The 21,636-nt window shown below is 45.2% G+C and overlaps 1 long non-coding RNA gene across 2 annotated transcripts; it reads left to right on the top strand.

Annotated features, from left to right (window-relative positions):
- Positions 1 to 734: 734 nt before the first annotated feature.
- LOC140494447 (uncharacterized) lies at positions 735 to 20,912 on the top strand. Of its 2 annotated transcripts, XR_011963976.1 has the most exons (4): positions 735 to 814; positions 974 to 1,080; positions 16,843 to 16,929; positions 20,115 to 20,912. It is a non-coding gene; the product is annotated as an uncharacterized lncRNA (long non-coding RNA). The 2 variants fall into 2 exon arrangements; XR_011963977.1 differs by lacking the exons at positions 735 to 814; positions 974 to 1,080 and adding an exon at positions 6,863 to 6,989.
- The last annotated feature ends 724 nt before the right edge of the window (positions 20,913 to 21,636 follow it).

Raw genomic sequence — 21,636 nt, 5'->3', positions numbered from 1 at the left:
ACATCGGAAAATACCAATTTGAAACGTACAGTTCCGTTTTTGCAGCAAACGGGAATATGTCTCGTTGAGTAATCGGCCCGAGTGAGCGCCGCCATCTTTATTCGGGGCAATGATTCACTGGACACGTGCGCGGCCGCCAGCTTTGTAGGGGGCAAAGTTTAGAGGGATATATGTACAGCCTTCTCTGGTAAAAAGAGTCATAGGGCAGGATTTACACAGAGCACATTCAAACCCAGAGAAATGGAGTTTTATTCTGGATTTGTTTCGTCATTCATTTAAATGATTTGGATGTGAATAGAGGCCGTATAGTTAGTAAGTTTGCAGGTGACACCAAAATTGGAGGTATTGTGGACAATGAAGGAGGTTATCTCCGACTACAGTGGGATATTGATCAGATGGGCCAATGGGCTGAGAAGTGGCAAAAAGGATTTAATTTAGGTTGATTAGGTTAGGATATCTGGTTGGCATAGGTTGGACCGAAAAAAGTCTATTTCTGTGCTCGACATCTTTGACTGTGGGATCATAAAAGTGAACTCTGCTCTGGTTCACCTCTGGGTTCTCTGATGTCCACTTGTTCAGTATCTAGCTTCCTCAGTCTCTCATGGGTGTATTTTTGCTCTGTATGGTATTTTACTATTACTTTCACAGCTGTTTTGTAAATGAATTGAAAAATGTAGAGCTGGAAAAACACAGCAGGCCAGGCAGCATCCGAGGAGCAGGAGAATCAACGTTTCGGGCATAAGCCCTTCTTCAGGAATGTAAATGAATTGTCCACTGCTGCCCGGCTCCTGACCGTATGATGTTCGATTATCAGGTTATTTTTTCCACAATATCTTTGACAGTCAAGAATTCTTTTTTCCAATAAGCGAGTGCATTTTCCTTCAATTTAACAGTCAAATTCTGCACCATTTTCATTCCCTGTAATTCATATTGCACTCCCTGAAACATCAACTGTGTATTTCTCCTTCCACAGAAACCGGTGATCAATGCCAAAGCCTTGTTGCCTGTGGAGAGGGTGATGTTTGACTGCCTTGTACTGCTGCAGTTTGTGTGGTGAAGGTGCTCCCACAACGTGGTTGGGTAAGAGTCATTACAGATTATTCACTCAGCGATATTGAAGAGTAGAAGATATCTGTACAAATCATCATGGTTTTAATTTCACAAAAATATTATTGAGAAGTTTTGACATAAGGCTACAGCTGGAGAATATTGTGTCCAGTGACCAAAACGATTGCCAAATAAGCAGTTTTTCAAGAATGCCTTAAAGGAAGAAAGTAGATCTTAGAGAGTCAGAGTGGGGATTCCACACCATGTTCCCTTGGAATCTGTAGAAACAGTCTCACAGGTGAACTCAAAAATAAACACATCATTGAGAGTCTGAACTAAAATGAGTTATTGAGATATGAAAGGGTGTGTGGTGCAGGGAGATAGGAATGATTACAGCCAGGAATTAATTCAAAGGTGCGAAAGTAAATTGTTGTTGCTTGCAAATGGGAGTCTTTTGATTGATCAGCAATGATCAGTTTTGGTACAAGTGAGCACATCGGCAGTAGAGTTTTCAATATTCTTGAGATTATTGGGAGGGTGAATGTGGGATGCTGGCCAGGAGTGGGTTTAGTCAATGAAATCTAGATTAACAAAAGGAATGAATGAGAGTTTCAGCAAATGAGCCGAGACTGTGGTGAGGTCAGGTGATATCACTGAAGTTGAAATAGTGGTCTTGGAGGGGGTCTGGCCTGTCATCCTCACCTCATTCAGCTGTTTGTCAATTTGTGAATCAAGTCTGTAACGAGCTCAGGAACTGAGTGGCCCTGGCAGAACCCAAACTGGGCATCGCTGAGCAGGTTATTGCTGAGCAGTTGCTTGACAGCAGTGTTGATGACACCTTCCATCACTTCACTGCTGAGCGAGTGTGGGCTGATGGAGGGGAATTGGCTGAGTTGGATCTGCCCTGTGTTTTTGTGTTGGAACATGCCTGAGCAATGTTCCACAAAGTCAGTAGGTGCCAGTGTTGGAGCAGTACTTGCCTTGGTGGGCAGCAATTTCTGGAGCACAGCCAACAGTATTATTGCCAGAATATTGGCAGGGCCCATACCTTTACACTGCTTATCCATTTCTTGATCTGATTGGAAATGAGTTTTCAGCCAAGTCGATTCATATCTGTGATGTCAGGGACCAATGGAGAAGGCTCATCCACTTGGCACTGCTGGCTGAAAATCGCTGCTAATGCTGTCCTCTTATCTGTTGCATGAATGTGTGAGACCCCTCCATCTGTAAGGGTGGGGATATCTGTGATGCTTCCTCCAGTGAGTTGTTTAATTGTCCATCACTATTCTTGACTAGGTGTGGCAGAACTGCAGAACTCCGATCTCATCTGTTGGTTATGGGATCACTTAGTTCTATTTGGTGTTGCTTGTGCTGTTTGGCATGCAGGTTTGGTCGCTGCACCAGGTTGGCACCTCAATTTTAGGTATGCCTTGTACTGCTCCTGGCATGCCCTCCTGCATTCACCATTGAACCAGGGTTGATTCCCCTGGCTTGATGTTAATGGTTGAGTGGTGGATATCAGGCCATGAGATTTCAGATTGGGCTGGAGTACAGTTCTGCTGTTGTTGGCCCACAGTGAGGCAGAAGTTGCAGGGTCAAGCGGGCTGATTTTGTGGTTGTATTTGCTAGTGCATTGGTAGATGTAATGTGGTCCATCCAGTTTCATTCCTTTGTTGAGACTGTGTAGTGATTAATACAATGAGTGACTTGATGGGCCACTGTCGGGTTTCTTTCCCTCAAGGACATTGTCAATGGTAGAAAAACATCCCCAATGGTTCCATGGCAAACAGTAGATTATTCATTCCAGTTATCATTTTCTTGACTTCAGAGCCAACCTCTACCGATTTGTGATTCAAACCTGAACTTCAGTTGTATATTTTAATATTCTTGATAAATGATAAATACGACAGGTTTGTTCACTTATTTTTAGAATCACTATCACAGGTTTTGTTTATTGTTTTGGACATAAAAACACTGTCCATTATCCTGTCTCCTCCATCCTCCCCTCCAACAACAAGAGTGAGGAGCACATGGAGTTTCTCTGTCAATAACATTGAGATAATCCGATCTGCTGCCTCTGCTTCTTCCCTCCCTCTCCACTCGCCCACCAAGCCAAACTGCCTCACAAGGGTGCTCCTCATTTTAGTCCTAAACTTGCATTTCCTCGAGTCCTTTGTCAAGCCTTATTAGAGGTCATCTTGACCATTTACCCTAGTGTAGCTAAATCATGGACATTCCAAATCTCTGTCTAATCCTCCTGCTTGTCACCACCCCACACCCCCCGCACCCCCACCTTGCAATTCACAGATATTGTTCCATGATCTGTCTGTCTGTTTTTTCTGGTTATGTCCTTCTCTCCCATTCTGCTAAATCCTAATATTTGGCCTCACCATCATTGGAAAATCCTGCTCCGTCTCCACTCTCCCTTTCCTTTCTGAATTCATTGTATTTGGTGTCCCTCCAGGATCTATCCTTGGTCCATCCTGTTTCTCACCTACATACTGCCAGGAGGTAACATCGCCCAAAAGCACTGTGTTAGGTTTCACATGTACACTGACGATGCCCAGCTCTCCCTCCCCATCATCCCTCTCCATTACTCCACTGTTACTCAGTTATCAAACTGCTTACCACGCTTCGATTCACTCCAATGAAACACTGCAATTGTTAAACCCATTGCCTTCAGTTGTTATTCCAAATACATTTTCCTTACTGCTGTGTCCCTCCCTCTCATTGGGAGGTGGCTGAGGCAGAACTACATTCTTCACAATATTGTTTTCATATCTGACCCCAAGGTGACCTTCTGATCAAACATCTATACAATCACAAACACCAGGAATTCCAATCTCTTAAACGTTGCTTGTCTCCTTCTCACCCCAGCTCCATTGCTACTGAAACCCTAACCTGTGTTGGTGTTGCCTTTAACTTGACAAATCTGAAACAGAGCCCTTGATTCCGCGACTGATCCAGAATCTGGTTCAAGACTCGCCTGTAATGGGACACATCCTCTCCATATTTACCCTGTCAAACCTCGACAGAATCCTGTATGTTTCAGAGATCAGCTCTCAAAGTCCAGTGAGTAGATTCCCAACTTGTTCAGCCTTTATTTACAGGATAATCCCTTCAAAAAGGATCTTCTCTCAAATGCCTCCAATAAACTGCTCTATTTCATGAACTAAAGTGACCAAATCTGTTCCCGTTACTCCAGATGTGGTCTCACTCGCCATTTGTTTAGTTGCCCTAAGGTATATACTCCAAACTCTTATATTGCAAACTCTTTGAAATAAGGGACAGTATTCCATTCCCTTTCCTGATTCCACGTTGTAACTGTGTGCTAGCTTTGTGTTTCCTGCTCATTCCCCCCCTCCCCACCCACCCCGCCCCCCCCCCCCGTCCCTTTCTGGTGCAGCTTTCTACAGTTTATCCCAAGTTATGCTCCATTTGCCAACTTGTTGCACACTTTTCCTGTGAATATCTCTCTGTAAACTGTTTATAATCCTCTTGGAACATTCCTGTTATGCCTTTTCTAGATTTCCCCCCTCATTATTTGAAACATTTACTGGGAGCACTGGGCAGTGGGAATCATGCTCAGTTGCTATGTTTTCAGGGATACTCTGTTTAATGACTGGGAGGAGCTTGCTGCCCCTTGGTGAGCATGGAGACAACTTGCCCATCAAGGTGCATGGGCCTTTCACACCCCATGTCTTATTGTGGAGGTACAGCGGCAGCACAGAAGAAAGAAAAGGAAGCAAATCCTGCTCTCCATATCTGACTGAATCTTGGATCATTCTGTCTCATGTTCAGTCACATGAAGTCCCAAGGTGGAAACTCATAGAAACCCACACAGATTTGCCCCTGAATTGCCTGCTGACCTCCACCAGCGGTAATGTGTACAGTCAGGACGGCATGGTGGCACAGTGGTTAGCACTCCTGCCTCACAGCGCCAGAGACTCAGGTACAATTCCCGCCTCAGGTGACTGACTCTGTGGAGTTTGCACATTCTCCCCGTGTCTGTGTGGGTTTCCTCTGGGTGCTCCGGTTTCCTCCCACAGTCCAAAGATGTGCAGGTCAGGTGAATTGGCCATGCTAAATTGCCCATATTGTTAGGTAAAGGGGTAAATGTAGGGGAATGGGTGGGTTGCGCGTCAGTGTGGACTTGTTGGGCTGAAAGGCCTGTTTCCACACTGTAAGTAATCTAATCATCCTATGCCAGGAGGAGGGGATTGTATAAGTTTCAAACTTGAACTGACAGTGACGGATTTTACAAACTTGTATTACAGGTGTACATTCAGATGGGAATCTCAGTCATTGTAACGCCAAACTCTGACAGAATTACTCAATACTTCAGGATCTGGATATTCATATTGTGTGAGGGTATTGTGTTCCAGATCAATACCATTTGCTGCATAAAAGTTCTCCTTTGAATCAAACCATCCTCTCAATAGATCTTCCCAAATCTTCAACATGTGTCCTGTAATCCTTGTATAATGAGCTGACGCATGTAAGGTTTATTATTATAATGTGTAACTTTTGTAAACCGCTCTGTCACAGCTCCCCACAATTTCCTTTGCTACAAGGATAATACTCTGTTTTTCCAAACCGCTGATTCCCCAATGTCTGTTTGCTCTCTATAAGGTACACATCAGGATTGTGTTGGAACATTCTCCACTTGCCTGCATCAGTGCACCCCCCCCCCCCGCGCAACAATATTAAAGAAATTGAACATCCTCCATGATAAAGCACTGTACCTGAGTGTTTTCCCATCCACCACCTTCAGCATTCTCTCTCCCCACCCTCGAGGGACAGTGGCATCTCTGTGTGAAAGATCAAGTCAGCATTGTCCTCCCAGACCATAGGACTGCTCTCTCATTAGAGAGATGTCGGTGGTGGTTAACCTGAAGGTTACCACAGCGCAAGAAAGGGGATAGGTTGAAAAGGAGAGTCCATTAATTGTGGATGGTTATTCTTGATGTGTATTAGCAACACACATGTCACATGAGTAATTAATGTTAAAAAAGCCCCACAAATTCTCCAACTAAAATCCCCCATTCCTTGAACCATCCTGGTAACTCTCCTGTGCTCCCTCTCAGGGACCCTGCCATCCTTCCCAATGTGTGGGCGATCTGTGGTTCGCACAGACCCAGCTGCTCTGTGTTCCTGTGGGTGATATCATAGAGCAAAAGTCCCACTAAACCTCACTGTCTGGAAGTGAGTGAGAGACAGAAATCCCGATGGCATTTCAGATATATTTAGGAACATACTTGCAAGGCCAAGGCTGACAGGTCTATGGGCTCAGTGCTGGAAAATGGGATTAAAATAGTGAGCTGGGAGGTTTCTTTACAGCATAAACCCAATGGACCACAAAAACGTTTTCTGTCATGTCGACCACAGATGCATAATATAGGAATATGACAAGCCACAATAGAAACCAGGTCAGAGAAGGTGATATTAGAATACATGATTGATTAATGTTTTTTTTTGGAGGAAAATGTGACAGAGGTTAAGCGGGACATTGTGGAGCTCAGGGTTCAGGAATCTGAAATAAAAATGGGTTATCCTGAAGGTTGGAATTAAAGAAAGGCATATCACAGAGATTTGAGAGGGTGGACAAGATTAAAGATAGGGAGGGTGTTGAGACTGGAGGAGTTTTGAGATTGGAAGATGTTGCATTGATTGAGATGTTTTTGATCCCAGAGATAGTGATAGTTCTGAGGCTAGAGAGGAATTATAGAGATAAGGATGAGTTGTTCCCTTTCCCAACACTCCCTCTTTACTGATAATGATTGTTTCTCTGTCATCATCTGCCATTGCCTCCATCGGCCTGCTGCAATGAGAGTACGCAGATAGTAAGTTCCCGTTAAGGCCAAGGCTGGGAGGCGTCGAGAATGCTGCGTGATCTGAGAAATTGAAGCTCTGATCAAGAAAATGAAGAAAGGATATGGCAGGTACAGACCATGTGGTTTGAGTGAGTCCCTAGAGGACTATAAGGGCAGTAGGAGTATACTCGCAGGAAACCAGGAGGCAGAAAAGAGGACATGAGATAGCTTTGGGAAATAGGTTTAAGGAAAAACCAAAGAGAATCTACAAATACACTAAAGACAAAAGAATAAGGAGGCAGAGAATAGCGAACCTCAAAGATCAACAAGACTGTCTATGGAACAGCAGGAGGTGGGAGAGATTCTAAGTATTTCATGTCAGATTTTACTGAAAGGGGATATGAAAGTTAGAGAAGTTGGAGAAATAAATAGTGATAACTTGGCAAGTGTACATGTTACAGAGGATGAGGTACTGGATGACTTAAAATGCATAAAGGTTGATTAATCCCTGGAATCTGATCAGGTGTATCCCAGAACTTTGTGGGTAATTAGAAAAGCTTTTGCTGGGCCCCTCGCTGCGATATTTGTATCATCAAACACCACAAGTGAGGTGCTGGAAGACTGGCGCCATTATTTGAGAGATGTGGTAAGGAAAAGCCAGGGAACTATAAACCGGTGAGCCTGAAGTCAGTGGCAGAGAATTTGTTGGAAGGGATTCTCAGGGACAGGATTTACATGTCATTGGAAAAGCAAGAAATGATTAGGGAGAGTCAGCATAGCTTTGGGCATTGAAATCATTAACTTGGACTTGAGAAAGACACAAGGTTTCACATAACGCACTGGTTAGCAGGTTCAATACCATAGAATTCTGGCGGAACTAGCTGTTTGAATACGGAATTGGCTGGAAGGTCAAAGAGTCATAGATGGACAGCACAGAAACAGAGACCCGTCGGTCCAACCAGTACATGCTGATCAGATATCCCAATGCAATCTAGTCCCACCTGTCAGCACCCGGCCCATATCCTTCCTATTCATATACACATGAAGATGCCTTTTAAATGTTGCAATCGTAATGGACTCTACCACTTCCTCTGGCAGCTCATTCCATGCACGTTGCACCCTCTGTGTGAAAACGTTCTCTCTCAAGTCTCTTTAAAGTCTTTCCCCTCGTACCATAAACCTATGCCCTCTCGTGCTGGGATCCCCCATACCAGGGAAAAGACTTTGTCTATTTATCCTATCCATGCACCTCAGGTTTTGATATGCATCGATAAGATCACCTCTCAGCTTCCGGCGCTGCAGGGAAAACTGCCCCAATCTATTCAACCTCTATTTAACCCCCCAGCCTAGCTCAAATCCTCCAACCCTGGCAACATTCTTGTAAATCTTTCCTGAACCCTTTCAAGTTTCACAAAATCCTTCCAATAGGAGGGTGACCAGATTTGTACGCAACGTTCCAAAAGTGGCCGAACCAATATCCTGTACAGCCACAACATGACCTCACCTCCTGTACTGTATAATTTGTCCGATAAAGGAAAGCATACCAAATGCCACCTTCACTATCCTATCTACCTGCACTCCAAGGTCTCTTTATTCAGTAACACTCCTCAGGACCTTATCATTAAGTGTATACGTCTTGCTAAGATTTGCTTTCCCAAAATACCACTCCTCAGCCCATTCACCCATCTGATCAAGATCCCATTGTACTCTGAGGTAACCTTTTTCACTGTCCACTACACCTCCAGTTTTGGTGTCATCTCACTAACTAAACCTCCTATGTTCACATCCAAGTCATTGATATAAATTATGAAAGGTAGTGGATCCAACACTGAACCTTGTAACACTCCACTCGTCACAGGCCTCCAGTCTGAAAAGCGACCCTCCATCACCACCCTCTGTCTTCTGTCTTTGAGCCAGTTCTGTATCCAAATGGTTAGATCTCCCTGTATTCCATGAGCTCTAACCTCACTGAGCAGTCAGTGTCATAGTGGAGGGTACTTTTTGGACTGGAAGCCTGTGATGAGCAATATGCTGTTAGATTGGGTGCTGGGTCCACTGCTTTTTGCCATTTATATAAATGATTTCTATGTGAATATAGGAGCTATGGTTAGTAGGTTTACAATAGACACCAAAATTGGAGGTGCAATGGACAGCAAGGTTACCAGAAAGTACAATGAGACTCCGATCAAATGGGCTGAGGAGTGGCAGATTCAGTTTAATTTAGATATATGTGAGGTTCTGCATTTTGGAAAAGCAAATCAAGGCAGGACTTCTACACTTAATGGGAAGGCCCTGGGGAGTGTTGCTGAAATAAGAGATCTTGGAGTGCAGGTTCATAGTTCCTTCAAAGTGGAACCATAGATAGGCAGGGGAGTGAAGTAAATGTTTGGTGTAATTGCCTTTACTGGTCAGTGCATTGAGTACAGGTGTTGTGACGTCATTTTGCGGCTGTACGGGACATTCATTCAGCCACTTCTGGAATTCTGCTTTCATTCCTGGTCTCCCTGCTATTGGAATGATATTGTGAAACTTGAAAGGATTCAGAAAAGATGCAAAGATGTTGCCAGGGTTGAGGGATTGAGCTTATAGGGAGAGGCTGAATAGACTGAGGCTGTTCTCACTGGAGAATCGGATGCTGAGAGGTGACGATAGAGATTGATAAAATCGTTAGGGGCATGGATAGTGTAAACAGCCAGGGTCTTATTCCTGTTTAGGTGAGTCCAAAACCAGAAAGCACAGGAGTGAGGGAAAAGATTGAAAAGGGATATTAGGGGCAAAGTTTCAAGCTGAACGTGGCACGTGTATGGAATGAGCTGCCAGAGAAAGTGTGGAGGCTGGTACAGTTAGAACATTTAAAAGCCATCTCACTGGATATGTGATTGGGAAAGGTTTCGAAGTCTATGGGCCAAGGGCTGGCATGTGGGACGAGATTAATTTAGGATATCTGGTCAGCATGGACAAGTTGGACTGAAGGGTCTGTTTCTGTGCTGTACATCTCTATGGCACTAATAACTTAAAATTAAGATAGGTTTCTCTTTTATGGAGAGTTAGCAGAAGGTCTGACAATTCTCCTTGGAGCTGAGAAGGTTAAGCAGTGATTTCGACCAGGAGTTGATTTGTTTCCAGGATATTTCATTTACAGAGAGACAGAGTGAGAAATTTTTAACGTCACAATTTTTAGTAACTATTTTCAGGTAACTGGCAAATAATGCAGAGGAAAAATGTGAAGATTATTTCACTCACTAAGTTCTTAGCATCTGGAACAGTTTAAAAGACAGCTGGATGCAGATACAGTAGTTATTGTCAAAACAAATTTGAAATGTAACTTTTTTAAGGAAGGATTTGGAGGGCTATGTCCAAATGGGAGGTGAGTTGGGATAGACTGGCACCATCTCCAGAGGGAGAGAGTACAGCCCCAATGGGCTGAATAGCCTCCAGTCCCTGTGTTCTGTGATACTGACCCATTCACTGTGAATGATGAAGCCCATCACAGGGCAGAGCCGTCGAGATGTACAGCATGAAAATAAACCCTTTGGTTAAACTGGTCCATGCTGACCAGATATCCCAACCTAATCTAGACCCATTTGCCAACACTTGGCACATATCACTCTACACCCTTCCTATTCATATACCCATCCAAATGCCAAATGGTTTAATTGTACCAACATCCTCCACTTCCTGACAGAAGATTCCATACACGCACCAACCTCAGTGGGGAAAAAAAATTGCCCCTCAGATCCATTTTAAATTCTTCCCCTCTCACCTTAAACCTATGCCCCCTCATTCTGTACTCCCCGACCCCAGGGAAATGACCTTGTCTATTTATCCTACCCAGGCCCCTCATGGTTTTATAAACCTCTATGAGGTCACCCCTCAGCCTCTGATGCACCTGGGAGGATCCCACCACTCAGGTCACAATGGGGCCTGGCTGATTGACATAGCTTCAGACCAATAGGAGAGTTGGCGTGATCCTACAACCAATGGGAGTGAATGAGGGGTGGGTTCAGCAGGCCAACACATGACCATCAGCTTTGCAGGTGCAGTGTCACTGTGAGGGGGGACTGAATGTGAAGGAGTGGGAGAGACAGCAGATACTGGGAGAGAGATGGAGTTAGTGTGGACTGGGAAGGTTGATAAACACTGTTTCAGTCTGCTGGACCTGAATTAGATACTCCGGGTAAACTAGAACCAAAAGAACTTCGGATGCTGTAAATCACACACAACAACCAGAAGGTACTGGAAAAGCTCAGCAGATCTGGCAGCATCTGTGAAAAGAAATCAGGTCGCATTTTCGATCCAGTGACGCTTCCTCAGGAACTGACGTTACTGAGAAAAAAAAAAGTCTGTTTTTATGCAGAAGGTTGGGGTTAAGGAGTAAATGATAGGTGGGGATAGAGTCCAAAGAGAGAGATAGGAGCAGTTGGACAAAGGAGTGAATAATGATCGGACGGGGGGGAGGGTGAATAGCTGTTTATGGGGACTGTTAGTGACTAACCATAGGTAGTGTGTACTGGAAGGCTATGCAACAACAAGGCCTGGTATGTGGGGTAGGGGGCAAAGACACGAGGACGTGGGAGAGTTCAGGACCTAAAATTATTGAATTTGATGTTGAAGCCAGAGGGTTGCAGGGTCCCCAAGTGGAAGATGAGGTGTCGTTCTTCCAGCTTGTGTTAAAGTGTGCTGCTGGAAAAGCACAGCAGGTCAGGCAGCATCCAAGGAGCAGGAGAATTGACGTATTGGGAATGTCAGCACTTCATCAGAAATGTGGGTGGTGGAATACGGCTGAGAGATAAATAGGGAGGGGTGTTTGGGGTTGGGGGAAGCGAGCTAGGGAGGCAATAGGTGGTTGTAGATGGAGGGTAGTGGTGAGAGGGTGGAATGGATAATTGGAAAGGAAGATAGACAGGTGGGACTGTTCAAGAGGCCAGTGCCGAGTTGGAGGGTTGAATCTGAGATAAGTTGCGGAGTGGGAGATGAGGAAACCTTGATGCCATGTGTTTGAAAGTTCCCAAAGTGGAAGATGAGGTGTTCTTCCTCCAGGTGTCGGGTGGCTCGGATTTGGGGATGGAGGACTTGCATGTCCTTGTCAGCGTGGTGGCGGATGGGGTGGGGGGTAGGCGAAATGGTCGATCACAGGGCGGTGGGGTTGGTTGGTGCATGTGTCCCAGAAATGTTCCCTGAAATATTCCAAAATTTGGCATCCTGAGAGTAAGGGACACAATAGGTGAGGTGTTTGGGTGGGCAGGGAAATCTCTGCTGGATGTGGGAGGATCCAGTGGTGCCTTGGATGGAGTTAAAGGGAAGGTGTGGGCACAGGTTTTCCACCTCTTGCAGTGGCAAGCGAAGGTGCTTGGGGTGGAGGGTGGGTTGGTGGGGACCGTGGATCTAACGTGGAAGTCACAGAAGGTATGGTCTCTGTGGAATGCTGAAAGGGGTGGGGAGGGGAAATATATCTCAGGTGGTTGGATCTGATGGTGGAAATAGCAGAGGATGATGCATTGTATCTGGGTGGAAGGTGAGGATGGTGGGATTCCATCTTTGTTGCATTTGGAGGGGTGGGGTTCAAGGGCAGTGGTGTGGGAAGTGGAGGAGATACACTGGAGGGCATTGTTAACCATATGTGAGGGGAAATTGCAGTCCTTGAAATAGGAAGCCATTTGGTATGTTCTGAAGTGTTCTTCCAGCTTGCATCAAGCTTCACTGGAACACTGCAGTAAGCATGAGACAGAGATGTTGGACAGGGAACAGTCTTGTGTGTTAATGAGCAGGCAACTGGAAGCTCAGGGTCTTTTTTTGCAGGCACAATGTAGATCATCAGCCACCATTTCCACCACCGCCACTGAGATGCTGGAAGGTTCCTGTCTCCTCCATTAACAGCTTTCCAACTTCCCACTCCTTTATCTTTCCAAATGTTCCTGTGTCTCTTTGGGCTCTGTCCCCACCTATTATTTACTCTTTAACCCCTATCTCCTCTAGTCCAAAGATCTGTAGGTTCGGTGAATTGGCCCAGCTAAGGTTCCTGTAGGGTTCAGGGATGTGCATTAGTTCGGGGGAAATGGAGAGTAATAGAGTAGGAGAATGGCTCTGGGTGGGATAAACTTCGGAGGGTGGGTGTGGAATTGTTGGGTCAAAGGGCCTGTTTCCTGAAGGGATTCTAATTTTCCCAGCTGTCATCTGTTCTGAGGAAGGGTCACTGGACCCACGATAACCCATGGTGTGTGCAGGAGGAGGAAAGGGGAGAGTGGCAGCAGAAACCAGATGAAATTTCAGTGTAGACTGGGAGGGTTTATTTACACTCTGCAAGTCGTTAGTCTGAATTAGAAACTCTTGGTCCCACGTTTGCAGCAAAGGGGAAGATGGCTTGGGCCTCAGGTAGTGAGAAGTCCTGGGTTATAGCCGCCATCGTTATTTGGGGCAAGGTACAGCAAGGAGCATGCACGTGTCCTCTTCCTGGGTGGGGGCGAGGCGATTTGAAGAGGAGCATTTACACATCAAACACATACCGAGAGAAGTGTTTGTCTTCACTATTCATCTTGCACTGACTGTGAGCTTTGTTTTGTGAATTCATTTTATAGGATATTAATTGAGAATAATTGAGACTGGGATCTCAAAAAAACAAGGTTCTACAGTCAGCGGAGTCCTCAGGATCTGAATATCATTGGCATTTAACTGTGGAATGAGAAAGGTTTGTCTGTTCTGTCTGTGGGAAAATATCTTCAATATTTTTGTCAAGCCAAAAGCAGAAAGATGTTCAAGGTCATGGTTGGATCACCCTTGGGGTATGTGTTCAATCCTTGGCCCTGCAGCTGTGGAAGGAGGTATTGGCATGAGAGAGAGCACAGATTTAACCAAATTCCACCTCTCCTTTTTGCAGGAACTGTCAGATTTAGTCTCAATCATCCACTTTATAATGTTAATCTGTAAACACCCTACTTCCAATTCTCTGCAAATTTCTCGTGGAATCAAATTCCAGCACCATTTCGGGTGGAACATTCCAGATTCTGACAATTGTCTGTTCATTCAGAAACTGCTAAAGTCCATTTTGACTCTGGGGTTACAAAGGGATGAATTGAAAGATGCAATGCTGGTCTGAGCTCCCATTGAGATGCATTAGAACAGTACAGGAGGCTGAGGGAAGTGTAGGTGTGAGCAGATAATGAAAATGACAGGGCTGCACTGTGAGGGCTGCTTGGCTCAATGAGAGTGTTTTGGAGTTGGGTGTAAATAGTGAGGTGAGACAGGGAGAAGGTGAAGCTGAAACTCCGTTTTAATTCAGGCCTTTCAGAAATTCAGTCCCAATGGGAATAGCCAATTTGTCAGTGATACCTGTGGAGTATTTAAGTTTTTAAAGTATGACATATCAGCTTAAGTAAAGATTTTTTTTGTTATTATAATGGACATGTTTGAAGTGAAGGAAGGTTACTCACTCATTTAAATTCTCTTAATGGGAGTAACTAGATGAATGTAGAGAGACGTTGTGACAGGAGCCCTCAGACCCGTGGTGTGTTCCTCTTGCACAATGTGGGAAATAAGGGCAGCTTCCAGTGTCCCTGACGGCTATTTGTGCAGGAAGGGTTCCCATCTGCAGCTACTGGGAAACTGCCTTTCAGAGCTGGAGCTGTGAGTGGACTCACTGTGGAGCATCTGCAATACTGAGAATGTTATGGACAGCACGTTTAGTGAGTTAGTCACACTGCAGGTGAGGGTTACACAGGCAGAAAGGGAATGGGTGAACATCAGATCAAGTAAAAGGCTCAGGAAGTGAGTACAGGAGTCCCCTGTTGTTATCCCCTTCTCATACAGATACTGTATACCGCTTGGGATTCTGTAAGGGTGGGAATGGGTGGGGTGGCTTCTCGGGAAATCAGCATCAGCCAGGTTCATGACACCACAGAGAGCTCTGCTGATCAGAACAAGAGGAATGAGTGGCAGGGCTATAGTGACAGGGGATTCAATAATCAGGGGTACAGCCAGGCACTTCTGTGCCCACAGACAAGAATCCAGGATGGGATGTAATCTCCCTGGTGCCAAGATCCATGATATCATGGAGTGGCTGCAGGACATTCTGGAGCTGGAGGGTAAACAGTCCATGGTCGTGCAACACACAGATACCAAGGACATTGCTAAACAGAGGGCTGAGGGCCTGAAAGATGGACATAGGGAGAGCAGAGATGCATTAAAATGTAGCTCCTGAAATGTAATAATGTCAGACTTACTTCCAGTGCCATGTGCTAATGAGAGCAGGAATGAGAAGGTAGATCAGCTGGATGTGTGGCTGGGGTAATGGTGTACCACAGAAGGGTTATGATTCTTCAGGCACTGGGACTGTTTCTGGGTGGGACCTGTACCAGCCTGACCGGTTACCCCTGGGCAGAGCTGAGACAAATCTGGTGGGGGATTTTGCCAGTTCGATTGGTGAGTTTGTAACTAGTCTGGCAGGGAGATGGGAACGAAAGTGTAGGCTTATATGGGTCAGATTCAGGACAGGGAATGGGAGGTAGAATATTAGTGATGTAGTTAGCGGCTCAGAAAGCCAAAGGAAAGGAGGATTAAACGAAGATTGAGTCCCTCTTCATCCATCAGTCCTGACATCCCAGGAAGGTGAGTCAACAAAATCTGGAGCTGTTTACATGTCTATGACTCTGTGCTTCAGCAAAATGGTGGAAATCTGCAATAAAAACAAAAAGCGCTGGAGATCCTCAGCAAGTCTGTCAGTGTCTGAAATGATGACAGATGCAGGAAACATTGCAGCCTTGAAGAAGTGTTCAGATGATCACACCAGGCACTGCAATATCGGTTACACGCTGAGTGCCAGAACGTGGGACTAGCATAAATAGGTGCTTGATGACCAGCATGAATACGATGGGGCTGGAAAGTTGACGTTTCAGTCAGGGCTATTTATCAAGACTGACAAAGGGTCCCGACCCAAAACATCAACCTTCCTGCTCCTCTGATGTTGCCTGACCTGCACCTCCCCAGGTCCATATTGTACAGACTCTGACTTCCAGCATCTGCAGTCCTTAACTATCTTCACATCCCAGGACTCATCTGGTTATCCTCCTTTACACTCTCTCAATAAGCAGGAGAGCCTTCCTTGGAAAAGGGGAACAAAGGTGTATACAGTACTCCAGGTGTGGTCTCACCAAGGCCCTTCCAGAAAGGGATCCCTGTCCCCATCTTCTCCATAATGGTCATCAAGCGCACGTGCCTGGTGTGATCATCTCAACACTTCTTCAAGGCTGCAATGTTTCCTGCATCTGTTACCATTTCAGATGCTGCCAGACCTGCTGAGGATCTCCAGCACTTTGTTTTCTCTGTTATAGAGTATTGAAAGGGGGGATTTGCAGTTGAGAAATTCAAATTGAACTTCATGTTACTGGATCCATGCCGATCTGAATATCATTGACCTTTTCATCTGGATGGAAAGGTGGTGTATTCTGTCCGTGGGTGAATATTTCAAATGTCTGAGTGACTGGAAAAAGTACTGAGACAGCGAAGTCCATGTAAGTGTGGGGACGATGGAGAGAGATTTCATTGGTTTTTGAAAGTCTAAACAATCATGGCACATTTCCCTGGAACAGGTAAGCCACAGATTGGTTTTGTATGAGGACAATTAGCCATGAAACCAGAAAGACAAAAGGATTCCTGCATCATGGAAAAAGCTATGAAAATGGGATTGTTGTAATGGAGTGAATTATCGATCATTGATTGTAATACATTGGCGTTGTCACATCGGTTCCAGCGCCGTGGGGAAACACGGGAAATTTGATGAGTGCAGTGTAGGTTTCAGTTATTCAACTGGAAAGGTGAAGAAGAAATTTACAAGGATGATGCCAGGTCTCAGGGGTCTGAGTTACAGGGAGAGGTTGGACAAGTGAGGACATTTTTATTTAGCAGAGGAAACTGCGGGGGAATATTTTATAGAAGTGTATAAGACCATGAGAGGCATGGGTAAGGTGAATGCACTCGGTCTTTTTCACAGGGACTCAAGGATTGGAGGGCATCAGGTTAAAGGTAGAGGAGAAAGAATACAAGAGAACCTGAGGGGCAACTGTTCTACACAAAGGTGGTACGTATATGGAATGAGCTGCCAGTGGAAGTGGTTGAGGTGGGTATATTAACAACATGTAAAAGACATTTGGACAAATACATGGATAGGAAAGTTTCAGAAGCAGATGGGCCAAGTGCAGGGAAATGGGGTTAGTGTGGATGGACAATCTGATTGGCATGGGCCAGTTTGTGCCAAAGGGCCTGTCTCTGCTGCAGGACGTTATAACTCTAAGTGCATTTGCTAATTTTCCCCCTAACTCTGTTGGTATCCTGGGATGTATTCCATCAGGGCAATGAGACTTGTTTATCTTTATCTCCATTAGCTTGCCCAGCTCTCACTCTTTCGTGATAATGGTTGTTTCTTGGTCTTCACATTCCTCAGTCTCCTTATCAATTACTGGCATGCTCTTTGTGTTCTCCACTGTGAAGACTGACTGCTGTGTGCTCATATTCCTGAACCCTGCTGGCTAGGAATAACTAGGCACAGAAATCTGAGAGGTCTTCTTTTATTGATGAAACATGGCAGGTACATGGATAGTGTACATGCAAAACACCTCCAGGCAGCATCAGGTAACTCCCCGCCTGTCCGATGTACAGCTCCCCTTCTTATACCTTTTGTGGTTTGTGACTTTGAATACAGACTGTCTCTCAATATTATCTCCATGGCAACGGCAGTTCAAAAGTCTAGTTCAGTTCAGCACTTTGTGGTTAAACCACACACCCCTCCCCCACGCCCCCGTGGCTCCCTCAAGTACCTGACAGGTGCTTCAGTTTCCGTGGGGCTCTCTATCAGGATGCTGATGTGCAGGTGCCGGGGTTGGGGTGGGGTGGACAAAGTTAAAAACCACACATCACCAGGTTATAGTCCAACAGGATTATTTGGAAGTACAAGCTTTTGGGGTGTGCTGTGATTTTTAACTTGATCAGGATTATCTCTATGGTAACAGTTAAGTGCTTCAACAATTACAGAGGCCATATGTTCCCCATACAATAGGTTTCCCTCTAGCAGGGTAAACTGCTATTCTGTCCCTGGGGATAGCTACTCATCACTTTTTATCCCCAATTCCATCACACTTTCTGTTGAGCTTTGAAGTTTTTCCAATCTCCGAATTTATCCTTGGTCTTTGCCAATTTGTATGCCTTCGACTTCAATTTCATAGACTCCCTTATTTCCTTCGACATGGCAGATTACTCCTTTTCCTGGTCCTTCCTTTTCACTGATATATATTTTTGCGGAGAAATTTGAAAAATTACTTTGATATTCCTCCACTGTCTGAGAACTGTCCCACAGTAAAGTCTTTGCTTCCAGTCTGCATTAGCCAACTCCTGCCTCATCCTATTGTAGTCTCCTTTGTTTAAGCACAGGATCTTGGGATTAGATTTAATCTTCCGCTTTCCATCTGTGTTCTAAATTCAACCAGATTAATGACAAGTCTTTATCAGATTACGAGGGGAGGTGATGTTTCCTGGGTGTTTTGGTTTCATTGTCAGTGACCTTGGCTTTGTAAAAAAGGTCCAGGATAGATATTCACAACAGAGTATTCTGGACGGTGTGAATGTACTACACAGTCTAAAACCATAAATCACTGTCTCCCCTCAGTTTAAAATTGCAAAACCATTATCTCCTACACACTTCCTCACTACCTAAGTTTGGAACGCTAATCCACCTGACTATCCTGCTGTTTCTGAAAATCTCCTTTGGTGAAGGTGGTGAGTTTTGGATTCATCTTTCTGGTTATTACCGTATGAAGATAAGCCCTGGGCACAGGAGAGGCAATGCAGCCCTTCGAACCAGCTCCACCATTTAATTCGGTGATGATTGAGCTCACATCGGTCTCAGCTGGATTTTCCCGCCTGCTCTCTCTCACACTTCAACCCATTGCAAATTAAAAATCTGTATCTCTTCATTAAATTGGCTCACGTCTTGGCATCCACCGCATTTTGAATAGGGAATTCCACAGATTCACAACACATTGAGATAGGTACATTCTTCTTGATGAGAATAGAATAGAATCCCTATAGTGCAGAAACAGGGTATTCATCCATCGAGTCCACACCAACCCTATGATGAGCATCCCATTCAGACCCACTCATTCCCTGTAACCCTGCATCTCCTGTGGCTAATTGCCTAACCAGCACATGCATGGACCCTATGAGCAATTTGGCCTGACCAATCCACCTAACCTGCACATCTTTGGACTGTGGAAGGAAACTGGAGCATCGAACAAAACCATGCAGACATGGGGAGAATGTGTATACTCCACACAGTTGCCTAACGCTGGATTCAAACCCGGGTCCCTAATGCTGTGAGGCAGCAGTGCTAGTCACTGAGCCACCTCTGCTTAAAATCTGCTGCCCATTATTAACCTCCCCACCCCACAATTGGCTGAATGTATATTCCTTACGTCAGAAGTCCGGGTGTCTAAGCAGATGTCTCAGTAAATCCCAGTGACAGCCCACATGTCCTGTGTGTCTGAATGGATAACCTATACACAACACCCTCCAGCCCACACTTTCTTTCACTTTCCAGGGACAGGTCTCTAGAGGCTTCATGGGGACTACAACTCCCACAGTCCCTGAGGCAGGGACCACATGTGTGTGGGGAAATATATGTATATTCTGTATATGTACAGAATGTGGGCGGGTTTTGGAGCATGTTCTTTGGGTTAACTAGTGGAAAGCATTTCACACTGTGATTGGCTGGAGAAGGGATGCATCTGCCGATGGTATTGATCAGTTGGGGGGGGGGGGGGGTGCAAAGTGTCACTACACCCAGATGGGACCAAGTTCCATTCGCAACTTGTCATAACACTGGGAATTGACCAATGGGAAACAAGGAAGAATCTGACCCATTCTCCCAGTGAAGGTTCCTCTTCTGTCCAGGATCTGCCACCTCCCTTTCTGTTTTATTTTGTTTCATTCTGCTGTTGTATTATTGACTTGCAGCAACTGAAGGGAAAGGAAGTGAACCTAGAAAGGGTGCAGAGTCTAACTAGGGACGGGAAGTGGTGCCGTGGATCTGTTTATCAGTAACTCCATGAGAATGTAGAGGGTGTACATTAGGGGCAGTAGAGTCAGAATGGTGGGAGAGAGTAAGTGGGCTGGAGGGTTACAGCTTTGGGGGAAGAAAGGGGAAATAGATATTCCACAGAAACTAGAATTGTCTGTTCTGAATTTCTAATCTGTACATATTCCTTTATTCAGGGTGCTAGATAGTGAAGATTTGCAGACTGAAATCTTAAAATCATGTGCAGATTGTGATAAAGTTAACCAGCATTTGAAGAACCAAAGATGGAGAATCACTCGGCCAAAATCCTGCAACACTCTCTCCCAGCATTGTCGGTCTATCTGCGCCAAATGGACTGTGAATGGTTCAAGACAGCAGAGGTTCCCATCTTCTGAAGGGTAACTAGAGATGGGGAATACAGGCTGACTGAGCCAGTGATGCCCATATCCTGGAAATGGGTTCTATCTCTCATTGCTGAAACCCAGTTGATGTTACTGCAGGATGATGAGGGACGCTGAGTGCATCCTCCAGGAAGAGCACCATCATATTACCCCTGCCTACACCCACACAGCAACGTCACTGGAACAAAAGGCAGTGAAGCCAAAGGAGGACTTAGATACAGTTCTTCAAGGTAAAGTCATGAAAAGGGATTGGAACGCAGCAGGAACAGGAGACTGAGCAGGATGGTCAGCTGTTTCCCATTGAATGGTGGAGCAGGATTGAAAGGCTGAATGGTCTCCTCCTGCTGCTATCTCCCAGGTATGTATATAGTCATGGAGCCCGGGTAGGAAGAAGGGGGCAGGAATTCTCCAGGAGATTGCACTTCCACAACAGTTTTCAGTGAGGGATGGTTTGATGGATTTTATTTAACATTTATCTTTAACACAAGGTTTGTAAATTTTGGTTTTAAAACGTTGTAAGAGCTTTTTGCACCGCAAGCAAAATTAAAGAAAATAAATTGAACTGTTTGAATATAACAGTTTTAAAGCTTTCAACCTCCTGTAAAACAAAATCCTGTCTATTCCCAGACACCGTCACTTTCCAGCTACTCAAACTCCATTACGCGCCAAGCAAACCATTACAAGTGACAGAGTGAGAAGGGACTAAATCAAAGTAGAGTTGTGGGGAGGGGGCAGGGGTGGAGATAAAGTACTGTATCCCCTGCGGTGCCCACCTCTATCTAAAGGCATTGAGGGCATTGATCCACACCACATGCTCCTTCTCCAAGGACACCCTGCTGTGTAGCCTTTATCCTCAATCATAGAATAAAATCCCTACAGTGTGGGAGGAGAGCATTGGCCCATCAGACCCCAGCGACCATCAAAAGAACATCACGTCCAGAGCACACTCTCACTGTAACACTGCATTTCCCATGGCTGATCCACCTCGTCTGCACAATCCTGGATCCTGTGAACAATTTAGCACAACTGATCCACCTAACCTGCACATCTTTGGACTGTGGGAGGAAGCCAGAGCACCTGGAGAGAATGTGAGAACTTCACACAAGCCGTTGGACAAGGCTGGACTCCAACCTTGTGCCTGGTGCTGTGAAGCAGCCGTGCTACAATCACAATTTAAATCAAAACAGATGATCCCTGCTCATTGTCACTTTGCTGTTTGTGGAGACTTACTGCCCAGAGAGACATCCTGAGGTTCAGAAAGTGGCAATGTAAGTTCAGTCACCTCCAGCCCAGTTAATGTGATTAACAACAACACCAT

The sequence above is a fragment of the Chiloscyllium punctatum genome, chromosome 24 (assembly GCF_047496795.1).
Source record: "Chiloscyllium punctatum isolate Juve2018m chromosome 24, sChiPun1.3, whole genome shotgun sequence".
Lineage (NCBI taxonomy): Eukaryota > Metazoa > Chordata > Chondrichthyes > Orectolobiformes > Hemiscylliidae > Chiloscyllium > Chiloscyllium punctatum.
Note: the sequence above shows the minus strand (reverse complement) of the source record. Positions and strands in the feature narration are given on the sequence as shown.